This window comes from Papio anubis, chromosome 4 (genome assembly GCF_008728515.1).
Source record: "Papio anubis isolate 15944 chromosome 4, Panubis1.0, whole genome shotgun sequence".
NCBI classification, from domain to species: domain Eukaryota; kingdom Metazoa; phylum Chordata; class Mammalia; order Primates; family Cercopithecidae; genus Papio; species Papio anubis.
The window spans coordinates 165528467-165542132 of NC_044979.1; the positions used below are offsets into that span (position 1 = coordinate 165528467).

General features: G+C 39.1%; 1 long non-coding RNA gene across 1 annotated transcript in view; it reads right to left on the reverse strand.

The window, feature by feature from the left end:
* The window catches only part of LOC116274583, a 120653-nt gene extending 109312 nt beyond the window's left edge, over positions 1–11341 (reverse strand). Inside the window, exon 1 of the long non-coding RNA XR_004183369.1 lies at positions 11033–11341. This is a non-coding gene — a long non-coding RNA (uncharacterized LOC116274583). The remainder of the gene's footprint in view (positions 1–11032) is intronic.
* Positions 11342–13666: the final 2325 nt, after the last annotated feature.

Consider the following 13666-nt stretch of genomic DNA (forward strand, 5'->3'; position numbering starts at 1 on the left):
TTTTTTGAATGAATGAATTATACATAAATGAAGGATACGTGCATATATTCAGAGTACTCTGTAAAACTCAAGAAATTGTGTGTGTGTGTGTGTGTGTGATGAGATTTCATGACTAAAAGCGAAAAAGCTAAAAATCATCTCTATTTGCCGGAACTCTGGATAACTCAGGTTAGGTTCCTTAATCCATTTCATCCAGCATAGAGATTTTATTATTTACTAGTTTTTTTGACTTTGCAGGTAAGGGTCTAACATTTAAATTTGTGAATTTCCTCATGAAGAGACAACTGAAGAGGTTTTCGCAGAACTGACTCGGGTAGTGATGCTGGAGCTCTCCAGACTGGCCCAGGAAGACTGGGGTATCTCTGGCTCTGAGTTTAGTGCAGACCATACAGAAATACTTGCTGAATGAAGAACTAGCTCTTCTAAATTGCCAAGGTGGGTAATTTTTAGAGAAATGAATTTTTAGGAGACGGATGCTAAGGTTAGTTAGGAGAACCTATCAACACCAAGACTTGAGAAATAGTAGAGGATTGGAAGGACCTCTCAGACTGAACTGGATTGTGGATGCTTGAAGAAAAACTTCCACTGCTGTTTAGGGCGTGTGTTCTTCATAATTCTGTCCTCTTATGCTATACTTTTGTTATCCTTTTAAGCAGCAATATGTAGGATTCCTCCCTCAGTTCAAATATAGACAGTCTCTAGAGGTCACCTCTCTGGTCCCAACAAACAGGAAAAAAAAAAAAAAACTAATTAAATTACAAAATCACCATTTATTCTTTTTAGACCCCAAAAGAAGGGAGAATTACAAAACTATCATTTATCGTTTGTAAACCCCAAAGTAAGAGACATGGGATTTTGCAAAACGCTTTTGCAAAAATATCTTTTTGCTGGCAAATACCCATCTTGGCTTCATATTGTTTACCACTTGTAAATGAAGTCCAATTCTGCTGAAATTCTGAAACACATTAACGCACTGAGTGATATTGTTTACTGGGAATAAGTAATAATTTTCACACTTCAAGTTAAAACCCCTTAATTTGCCTCCTAAGAAGTGGTCTAGGTTGGAAAACAACAAAAGCATCTTAAAGAAAGCAGAAAACACTGAGAGGTAGAGAATATTTTACTAAATTTTTAAAGAATGTTAGCTTTGCATTTGTTCCTGGAAGTGAATCAGGAAGTGAATTTGTTTCTAAATATACACATTCACACAAAATAAATCAGTTTTTTTTGTTTCCATTATATAACTACTGAATGAATACTTAAAAGATATTAGTTTAATATGCCAAAATTATTGACGTGCCCAGGATACAAACCAGCCTTGTCTGCTTCAGAAACGGAAGAGACACTGGTGTTTGAGAGGCACAGGGTACTGAAAGGGCTTTAGATTTGGATATATCTGCCTTTGTGCACTGCTTTTCCACTTACTGTCCATGTAATTTGGGACATGTTCCTTAGCCTTTCTGAACATGATTTTCCTCAGGTAAAAGAGCTTCATTTCATTGTTTATGTGAGGATTGTAGGTCACTTCTGTGAAGTCCAACTACAGGGTATATGCCTTATGAAAAGATTGGCTACCATGATTGATAATATGTTCATATTTTCCTTTCTGATTATTGACTATGTTTGGGAAGAGTGATCATTTCAAATCAAATACTGACATGTTAATATTGCTTATCTCTTTGAGGTAGGGGTTTTAGATGACTTTTTCTTTTGTATGTAATTTTATTTTTAAGTGAAAAGTATTCCACAAAATTTTGTATATTATACAAACATATATAATTGGAAACAGCCAATTAACAAATCAATTTTGATTATGAAGCAGTTAAAATAAAATTGGGCGGATATCAGGCTGTAGATCAAAGACGCCTCAGTGAAAAATTTTGTTCTGGGTTAATCCAAGGCACAACCCTCCTTTATTAAGCAATTTGTTATGTCGTGCACTTAAGACCCGGGGTTATCCACATCTGAGTTGATGAACAAGTTTCATTCCCTCAGGGTGCTTCATAGTGCTTCAGAGAGAATTCATAGTACTCTGGGTATTTGGGGGGGGGTGTTTTGAAGACATGATAGTCACATATTGATGCTTCTGGATAGTTGCTCAGTTCATCAGGTTCTCCAAAGGCTTACTGTTAAAAGACTATTTCTTAATCCCACTACTGAGTATATAACAAAAGGAAAGGATATCTGTAGGTTGAAGAGATAGCTGCCCTCCCATGTCAATTGCAGGACTATACATAATACTAAGATATGGAATCAACTTCAGTCTTCATCAACAGATGAATGGATTTTTAAAATGTGGTGTTTATATACACCATGGAATACGATTCAGCCATAAAAAAGGAACAATATCCTATTATTCGTGGCAACACAGATGAGCCTGGAGGACATTATGTTAAGTGAATTGAACCAAATGCAGCATGTTCTCACTTATGTGGAAGCTAAAGACATCGATCTCATAGAAGTAGAGAGTAGAATAATGGTTACTAGAAACTGGGGGTAGGGTGGAAGTGGGTAGCCAGAAGTTGGGTTTGAGCTTTTTTTCCACATAAATGTCTTTTGAGAAGTGTCTGTTCATATCCTTAATAGCCTACCAACCAAAAAACATCCAGGACTAGACGGATTCACAGCTGAATTCTACCAGAGGTACAATGAGGAGCTCATACCATTCCTTCTGAAACTACTCCAACCAATAGAAAAAGAGGAAATCCTCCCTAACTCATTTTATGAGGCTAGCATCATCCTGATATGAAAACCTGGCAGAGACACAACAAAAAAAGAAAATTTGAGGCCAAATATCCCTGATGAACATCGATGCAAAAGTCCTCAATAAAATACTGGCAAATCGAATCCAGCAGCACATCAAAAAGCTTATCCACCACGATCAAGTCAGCTTCATCTCTGGGATGCAAGGCTGGTTCAACATATGCAAATCAATAAATGTAATTCATCACATAAACAGAACCAATGATATCTGCCCTCCCATGTCATAAACCATGTGATTATCTCAATAGATGTAGAAAAGGACTTCAACAAAATTCAACAGTACTTTATGCTAAAAACTGTAAATGAACTAGGTATTGATGCAACGTATCTCAAAATAATTAGAGCCATATACGACAAACCCACAGCCAATATCACACTGAACGGGCAAAAGCTGAAAACCCTCCCTTTGAAAACTGGCACAAACAAGGATGCCCCCTTTCACCACACTATTCAACATAGTATTGGGAAGCTCTGGCCAGGGGAATCAGGCAAGAGAAAGAAATAAAGGGTATTCAAATTGGAAAAGAGGAAGTCAAATTGTCTCTGTTTGCAGATGACATGATTGTATATTTAGAAAACCCCATCGTCTCAGCCCAAAATCTCCTTCAGCTGATAAGCAACTTCAGCAGTCTCAGGATACAAGATCAATGTGCAAAAATCACAATCATTCCTATATACCAATAACAGACAAACAGGTAGCCAAATCATGAGTGAATTCCCATTCACAATTGCTACAAAGAGAATAAAATACCTAGGAATACAACTGACAAGGGATGTGAAGAACCTTTTCAAGGAGAACTACAAACCACTGCTCAACAAAATACAAGAGGACTCAAACAAATGGCGGAACATTCCATGCTCATGGATAGGAAGAATCAATATCGTGAAAATGGCCATACTGCCCAAAGTAATTGACAGATTCAATGCTGTCCCCCTTAAGCTACCATCGACTTTCTTCACAGAATTGGAAAAAAACTACTTTAAATTTCATATGGAACCAAAAAAGAGCCTGTATAGCCAAGACAATCTTAAGCAAAAAGACAAAGCTGGAGGCATCACACTACCTGACTTCAAACTATACTACAAGGCTACAGTAACCAAACACCACATGTTCTCATTCATAAGTGGGAGTTGAACAATGAGAACACATGGACACAGGGAGGGGAACATCACACATGGGGGCCTGTCGGGGACTGGGAGGCGAGGGGAGGGATAGCATTAGGGGAAATACCTAACGTAGATGACGGGTTGATGGGTGCAGCAAATCATCACGGCACATGTATACCTATGTAACATGCCTGCACATCCTGCACATGTATCCCAGAACTTAAAGTATAATAAATAAATAATTAAAATAAAACAAAAAATAAACACCTTCTGAAGGCAAAAAAATAAAAATTAAAAAAAATAAGAATCTCATTTTGCCAACAGCTCTAAACTGAAGGACATTAATGTTGTTTTAGAACCAGAAACTTTTTATGCCATTTGTTCTCATGTATGCCTTCCCACAGTGATAATCTGGAGACTTTAGAAGTTTACTCTAGATTCCCCAAGGCTAACAGACGGGCCAAACTACATACTTGAGGACACACATACCTCTGGCAACCAATAATAAACTTTTCTGATTGTTTTTCTTTCTCGAGTACCTACAGAATATTTTCAAGTCTGTGGAGAATATTTACGCAAGAGTCAAGTTCACAAATAATAGTAAAAATTGCTGGATTTTGTTCATACAGGTCAAGGAGTGAAGTAGTAAACCCCACAAGCAACAAACAAGTATTTATTGAAAACATATTACATAAGCAATAGTCTTTTTTTTTTTTTTGCTTTTTACTTTTAATTTACGTATCATTGTACATATTTATGGTATACAGTGTTATTATTTTTATTATACTTTAAGTTCTGGGATACTTGTGCAGAACGTGCAGTTTTGTTACATAGGTATACATGTGCCATGGTGGTTTGCTGCACCCATCAACCCGTCATCTACATTAGGTATTTCTCCTAATGCTGTCCCTCCCCTAGCCCCCCACCCACTGACAGGCCCCGGTATGTGATGTTCCCCTCCCTGTGTCCATGTGTTCTCATTGTTCAGCTCCCACTTATGAGTGCGAACATGCAGTGTTTGGTTTTCTGTTCATGTGTTAGTTTGCTGAGAATGATGGTTTCCAGCTTCACCCATGTCCCTGCAAAGGACATGAATTCATTCTTTTTTATGGCTGCATAGTATTCCATGGTGTATTTGTGCCACATTTTCTGTATTCAGTCTATCATTAGTAGTGGGCATTTGGGTTGGTTCCAAGTCTTTGCTATTGTGAACAGTGCCATGATAAACATATGTGTGCATGTGTCTTTATGGTAGAATGATTTATAATCTTTTGTGTATATACCCAGTAATTGGATTGCTAGGTCAAATGGTATTTCTGGTTCTAGATCCTTGAGAAACTGCCACACTGTCTTCCACAATGGTTGAACTAATTTACAGTCCCACCAATGGCGTAAAAGCGTTCCTATTTCTCCACATCCTCTCCGGCATCTGTTGTTTCCTGACTTTTTAATGATTGCCATTTTAACTGGCATGAGATGATATCTCATTGTGGTTTTGATTTGCATTTCTCTAATGACCAGTGATGATGAGTTTTTTTTCATATGTTTGTTGGCTGCATAAATGTCTTCTTTTGAGAAGTGTCTGTTCATATCCATCGCCCACTTTTTGATGGATTTGTTTGTTTTCTTGTAAATTTGTTTAAGGTCTTTGTAGATTCTGGATATTAGCCCTTTGTCAGATGGATAGATGGCAACAATTTTCTCCCATTCTGTAGGTTGCTTATTCACTCTGATGATAGTTTCTTTTGCTGTGCAGACACTCTTTAGTTTAATTAGATCCCATTTGTCAATTTTGGCTTTTGTTGCCATTGCTTTTGGTGTTTTAGTCATGAAGTCTTTGCCCATGCCTAGGTCCTCAATAGTATTGCCTAGGTTTTCTTCTAGGGTTTTTATGGTTTTAGGTCTTACGTTTAAGTTTTTAATCCATCTTGAGTTAATTTTTTATAAGTTGTAAGGAAGGGGTCCAGTTTCAGTTTTCTGCATATGGCTAGCCAGTTTCCCCAACACCTTTTATTAAATAGGGAATCCTTTCCCCATTTCTTGTTTTTGTCAGGTTTGTCAAAGATTAGATGGTTGTAAATGTGTGGTGTTATTTCTGAGGCCTCTGTTCTGTTCCATTGGTATATATATCTGTTTTGGTACCAGTACCATGCTGTTTTTGTTACTGTAGCCTTGTAGTATAGTTTGAAGTCAGGTAGCATGATGACTCCAATTTTGTTCTTTTTGTTTAGGATTGTCTTGGCTATACGGGCTCTTTATTGGTTCCATATAAAATTTAAAGTAGTTTTTTCCAGTTCTGTGAAGAAAGTCAATGGTAGCTTGATGGGGATAGTATTGAATCTATCAATTACTTCAGGCAGTATGGCCATTTTCACGATACTGATTCTTCCTATCCATGAGCATGGAATGTTTTTCCATTTATTTGTGTCCTCCCTTATTTCCTTGAGCAGTGGTTTGTAGTTCTCCTTGAAGAGGTCTTTCATATCCCTTGTCAGTTGTATTCCTAGGCATTTTATTCTCTTTGTAGCAATTGTGAATGGGCGTTCACTCATGATTTGGCTCTCTGTTTGTCTATTATTGATGTATAGGAATGCTTGTGATTTTTGCACATTGATCTTGTATCCTGAGAATTTGCTGAAGATGCTTATCAGCTGAAGGAGATTTGGGGCTGAGATGATGGGATTTTCTAAATATACAATCATGTCATCTGCAAACAGAGACAATTTGACTTCCTCTTTTCCAATTTGAATACCCTTTATTTCTTTCTCTTGCCTGATTCCCCTGGCCAGAACTTCCAATACTATGTTGAATAGGAGATCCTTACTTTTTACATTTATACCATTCTCCCCCAAAATTCATAATTTTGGGGATACATGGGGTTTTAGTGTGCTACCTAGCCCCCTCAAAATTCTGCAATTTAGCAATGGGGAAACTGACTCACGAATTAGTTACATATATTGCTCAAGGTTATGCAGTTAGTTAAGGAAAATTGAAATACTGGCTTCCTGAGTCAGGTTCTAGTCTTCTTCAATCAACACTAGGCTTGATAGATTTGGGAGAAGAGCTTTCTGATTAAATCTTGATTTATAAAAGCATTCTCCAACGGAATAATGCCAGCTGTGTTCTAAATGCCAAAAGACTGCCTTTATGTCACAGCTGATTTTGAAATTTATAAGAATAGATGGGACAGAGATACTACTGGAGTATGCCTGCCACATTTGCTAAAAAAGAAGAAAGAAAAGATTTGATCTGAGCCTTCTCACTATTAATGCAATATTTTCTCCTCAGCTCACATTCTACAGTGAGTTGGGCAAGCACTCTGTGAAATTATTTCCACTACAAAGTCAGTAGAGTAAGAACGCAAAGTATATTCAAGACAGTATCCCAAAACTTGATGAAACCAGTAACCTTTAGATCAATTAGTGATAATCTACTTTTAAAAAATCCAGAGATCAATGAAGCAGAATAAAGAGCCCAGAAACAGACAGTGAGATATGTATGCATTTACTACTTGATAAATAATGCATCAGTAAACTACAGTGAATGGATTATTTAACAAATGGAGCTGAAAAATTTACTACTTAGGAAATTAAAAGTTTATATTCACCTTTTACCACGTTAAAAAAGTAAATTCTCTCTGTGAAATAAGATGGCTTACTGGTTGAAACGTAAAAATCAAAGAGTGAAATGAAACAAGAAACTGAATGCATTGTGTTGTGATTTAAGGATAGAAATCAAAGTGCAACTGATATTTGTTTATATGAACTGTCAAATTTTTTTTCCCACTCGGATATTTCCGAAAACCTTTAGTTAAATTTAAAATATGAAGCCTTTATCAAACTAGCTCTCAGTCTTCATTTAGGATGAGTAATTTTTCTTGAAGCATGGTAAACCAGCTATCTTTCAATCATAAATATTTCCACAGATCTAGAAAATATTGTTGGCTGTGTGCAGGGACTCATGCCTGTAATCCCAAATCTTTGGGAGGCTGAGGTGGCAAGATCACTTGTAGCCAGGAATTTGAGACCAGCCTGGGCAACATAGTGAGGCCTCTTCTCTACAAAAATAAAAATAGAAATAAAAATTAGCAGAGTGTGGTGGTGCATGCCTGTAGTCCCAGCTACTTGGGAGGCTGAGGCTTCAACTCAGGAGTGGGAGGATATGGTGGCAAGCTTGACCAAGTCACTGCACTCCAGCCTAGGCAACAGAGCAAGACCCCTCAAGACTCTCAAAAAAAAGGAAAAGATACAAAAATATTTTTTGATTCTTCCTTTTTTCTCTCACTCACCCGTCATTTTTTATCCCCTTTTATAATTTCTTATCAATTTCTCATCAGCTTTTCTCATGGTTTGATTCCTTTCCTCAGAGTTTAACGGTCTTTCCTCATCCTTTTTTTGATTTTGATTTTATGCCAAGTTAAATATCTACCTTTTTTTGTTGCTGTTGTTGTTTTGTAGAGATAGGATCTTACCATGTGGCCCAGGCTGGTTTTGAATGCGTGGCCTTAAGTAATTCTTCTATCTCTACCTCTCAATTTACCTCAATCTCCCAAAATGCTGGGATTACAGGCATGAGCCACCATGCCCGGCTTGTTTTTTATGTATTTATATCCTTAAAATATACTGAAATATATAAAATATACTGGTGATATGCCTCTGTAATCCCAGCTACTCGAGAGGCTGAAACAAGAGGATCACTTGAGCCCAGAAGTCCAGCCTGGGTAACATGAGAAGGCTCATCTCTTAATAACGAAAAATTAAAAATAAAATATACTGTATACATTTATTGATTTTCCTATTAAAATATTCATTCACTAAAAAACTGAAAGAAAAAAATTCTTAACAAAATAGTAAACACACTTATTTTTACATTTTCATCTTTTTCTCTTCAGCCATTCATTTCATGTATACACATGCAGGGGTATTGTTTGTGTATGTGTGAGAGAGACAGAAGGAGAGAGAGAAAGAGGAGAGAGGGAGTTTAAATCACGATAATGGTAATTACGCACTTTTGAACTGTTTTCGTCCTATTTTTGTAACGTTATAGCATAACATTATATACTGACTCCTCAGTAGCAGGGAAATAGGCATTGAATGGATGGATGCACCATTGTGAATTGAACCTTTCTCCCTGGAACACACAGACTGTTTCCAACTTTCCATCATTATAAATACTGCTGAGATTAATAGGCATTTACAAAACATTTGTGAACATCTCTGATTATTACTAAGCATAAATTTCTAGATTTCAAAATTTTTTCTCACATGCCTTTTTAAAAAAATTTTGGCTTCCCTTGGGGAAAATGTAACTAAAAACAAAATCTGCCAACTCTAAACACCTCTCCACAAAGGTAACGGAGAAAGGAAACCATCTTATTTATTTTATTTTTTTATTTTATTTTATTTTATTTTTTTTTTGAAACAGAGTCTCACTCTGTCTCACCTAGCCTGGAGTGCAATGGTGCAATCTCAGCTCACCATAACCTCGGCCTCCCCGGCTCATGCGATTCTCCTGCCTCAGCCTCCTGAGTAGCTGGGATTATAGGCGTCCACCACTGCACCCAGCTAATTTTTGTATTTTTAGTAGAGACAGAGTATCACCATATTGGACAGACTGATCTTGAACTCCTGACCTCAAGTGATCCGACCCCCTTGGCCTCCCAAAGTGCTGGCATTACAGGCGTGAGCCTCCGTGCCCAGCCTTATTTTTTGAATAAGCATTAAACTAGAATGTGGTGCACACCATAGGCAATCTGCTCAGAGATTGAAAAGACAGAAACAAACCTTACCTTTTTGCATAGCCATGCAGAAGCAACCGTTATATACATGTTTTCAAGATAAACAATACCTAGTTCTCAAGTAAGAGAACTTGACACCATTTGTCACACAAAGTCCATCCTAAATTCACCTGGTAATTGGAGTGACCATCTGTGTCAGCTAATTAGCTTCATCCAGAGGAGAAACAAATTTTCTATGTCTTTATGACATGAGTTGTTTTGCAACTTGAAGCAGATGGCCACTGAAGCTAGGCTTCTAGCCTTCCCCAGAAACTGGGAGATAGGGATAAGGATGCTGACTCCTTTCACATTTCCATTAGAAAGAGATGGTCCTAGGTCCTGGAGAAAGATATTCCTGGGCCATAAAACTGACAAAAGGCCTGACTTCGTTTTCTTTTCTTTTCTTTTTTTTTTTTTTTTTTTTTGATACGGAGTCTCACTCTGTCACCATGCTGGAGTGCAGTGGTGCGATCTCAGCTCACAGCAACATTTGCTTCCCCAGTTCAAGTGATTCTCCTCCTTCAACCTCCCGAGTAGCTGGGATTACAGGTGCCCACCACCATGCCCAGCTAATTTTTGTACTTTTAGTAGAGACGGGGTTTCACCATGTTGGCCAGGCTGGTCTCAAACTCCTGACCTCAGGTGATCCACCTGCCTCGGCCTCCCAAAGTACTGGGATTACAGGCACGAGCTACCATGCCCGGCCAGGCCTACCTAACTTTTAGAAGGATTTATATACATTTCAATGAGAGTGCAAAGCACTCATAGCTACAGTTAAAATTAATGCTATAAGAAAAAGCAGAAACCTCATATTTTAACAGGGAGAATTAACTCTTTTTTTTTCTTTGACATGGAGTCTCGCTCTGTCACCCAGGCTGTAGTGCAATGGCAGGATTTTGGCTCACTGCAACCTCTGCCTCCAGGTTCAAGCAATTCTCCTGCCTTAGCCTCCCAAGTAGCTGGGATTACAGGTGTGTACCATCATGCCCAGCTAATTTTTGATTGTTTGTTTGTATTTTTAGTAGAGATGTGGTTTTGCCGTGTTGGCCAGGCTGTCTCAAAGTCCTGACCTCAGGTGATCCACCCGCCTCGGCATCCCAAAGTTCTAGGATTTCAGGCGTGAGCCACCGCACCAGCCTAACTCTCTTAATTTAAATTGTTATTTGTCCTTTCACCTGTAAAGAATACCAAAAACAATTTTTACTCCAAAATATATCTGACATATTTTTAAACGGCTATTTATAGGTCCTGCAGACAGAATAGCTCAGCAAAGTTGCCCTTTATGGAAGGAATTCGGATGCCAAGGATATAAAGTGAAGTAAATAGCAGACGCAAACAGGCTTTCTGTGAAGCCCCCTTGTTTGGGGCTAGGAAAGATTCACTCACCAGAGAGAGGACTGTGTCTGACACCTTTGAAGATCTGACAGAGAAACTGTTACTGCAGTTACTGTCTGGTTTTTGCTGAGAGCTGCTGCCTGGGAGACATCTGCAGACTGACACTTCCTTGTCCTATTCTTTCTTTCTCTGTCCCTCCCTAAACTGTCTGGCACCCTCAAGCCCAAATTCTTTCTGTAGGTGCAGCCTGCTGTAAAAGCCTCAACTGCCAGGTGCGGTGGCTCACGCCTTTAATCTCAGCACTTCGGAAGGCTGAGACTGGCAGATCACCTGGGATCAGGAGTTCGAGACCAGCCTGGCCAACATGGAGAAGCCCATCTCTATTAAAAAAAAAAAAAAAAAAAAATTTAGCCGGGCATGGTGGTGGGTGCCTGTAAACCCAGCTACTAGAGAGGCTGAGGCAGGAGAATTGCTTGAACCTGGGAGGCAGAGGTTACAGTGAGCCGAGATCGCGCCACTGCACTCCAGTTCGGTCCACAAAGTGAGACACTGTCTCAAAAAAAAAAAAAAAAAAAGAAAAGAAAAAAGCTTTGATCATCTGGCCCTCTCTTGGAGTGTTCATATTTTGTATGACTATGACTCCTATGCACACATTTGCACGTTATTAATAAACCTGTGTACCTTTTTCCCTGTTAATCTATTATCAGTTTGTTTTATAAACTGAAATTACCGAAACTTCAGGGTGTCTACTTAAAAGGAAGGGGCTGAGGCACAAATCATGATTTAAAGAGTTTACCTGAGCCAAAGTGAGGAAGGCTGCCTGGGAGACTCAGACCCAAGTAACCGTGGGGATGAGCTCTGTTCAGCCTTTGTTAGAAGTAGGCTTTGAAAGGAAAAAAAGGGGAAAAAAGGGAGGGACAGGGAGTGGCTGATACAAAGTTGTCTGTTAAAAACTCTCACTGGTTTACAGAAATAACATTGATTAGTAATTGGCTATACATCGTTAAGCTATAGGGTATGGGTTATAGTTTCTGGTGTGGCATTGTTAGAATAATTTATAGCTATTTGTGGCAACAGTGAGCAGTTTCAAGAGATAAATAAATAGCTCAAGGGAGGGAAATAGGACATGACTGAGGTCTCACTTCAATGCCTCCCTGAGTCTTCTAATCTAAAAGAGCTCACATGCCTCAGATAAAAGTTATTGTCTTTCCTCAAGGGGAACAATTTTAAGTTCCCTACATTTGCCTTTACTTAATAGGATACACATGTTCTCTTTTATCTCATTTAAAATACAAAACACACCTCTTTTTTTTTTTTTTTTTTTTTTCTTGAGATGGAGTCTTGCTCTGTCACCAGGCTGGAGTGCAGTAGCGCAATCTCAGCTCACTGCAGCCTCCGCCTCCCAGGTTCACGCGATTCTCCTGCCTCAGCCTCCCAGTTGCTGGGGCTACAGGCGCGCTCCACCATGCCCAGTTAATTTTTCAATTTTTAGTAGAGACGGGGTTTCACCATGTTGGCCAGGCTGGTCTCGATCTCCTGACCTCAGGTGATCCACCCACCTCGGCCTCCCAAAGTGCTGGGATTACAGGTGTGAGCCACCAGGCCTGGCCCAAAATACACCTTTTATATGGTGTCTATGTTTCAAGGAATAAGTCAATGTGAAAGAAAAATTTCCCTTTAAGTTCGTAGCAACTCTACTGTGTGACTGGAGTGGACCAAAGATGGTTCCAAAATCATTGGTGGTCTTTGCATTGAGAAGAAGGGTTTATTTTTCTTCTCCTTGACCTGGGGCTGTCTTTGACCAATTGCATATGGTGAAAGTGACTTTTATTTTTTCCCCCTTGGACTCTTCAAGTTCTCAGCTATTCTGCTGACATCCTCCCTTGGTGAAAAGACAAGGTGGAGAGGCTGTAAGACCATGTATAGGGGAATCATTGCCAAGGCACCAGGCAGTGAGGAAAATTGTATACACTAGCTACTAGCTGAAGAGGATGCTACAGGCCAGCTGAGCCCTGCCTAAATTCCTATCCCATGAAATCATATCTAAAAACAGTCCTTGTTTTGAGTCACCAAGTTTTGAGATTTTGCGTTATATAGCAAGTGAAGAGTTCAACCATCGTGGATTCATTTGCTCAATGCACAGCAAGTTAATATATTGCGTGAGATACCAGAGATTGTGGCAGAGTCTAATAATCATATGAGAAGGGAGGAAACCTCAAAATCCTCCTCTCCAAGGAGTATGGGGCTGGAGGTTTTAAGGAGCTAGGAGTGGGCAGAAATGTGGGATCTGTGATTGGTGGCAGGGTGCGGAATGAAGTCTTGGGGCGGGAGACGAAGAAACTGCATTATCATGCTGATTTCGTTCTTCTCTGGGGCTCTTCAAACTGGTAACGTCAGCCTTCTGCTGGCATCCAGGATCTGAAGAACAGCTTGAGCAATTCTTAAACAAAAGCCTTATGATTCTAACTTCGGAAGTCCTATCTATGGAAACAGTGGGCACACACATCGTCCGTATCTGGTGCTATGTGGCTTTTGGTTACAAGGAAGTGGGCCAAAGGGCAGACTGATGAATGCTTAGTTATAACTGTATTTCTGTTCAGAACCTGACATGTAGTTCTGGTTAACCCTGTGAAGATAGTTTCATAGTCAGAGCAGGGCCTAACGCTGAGTCGTTTTTTTTTTTTT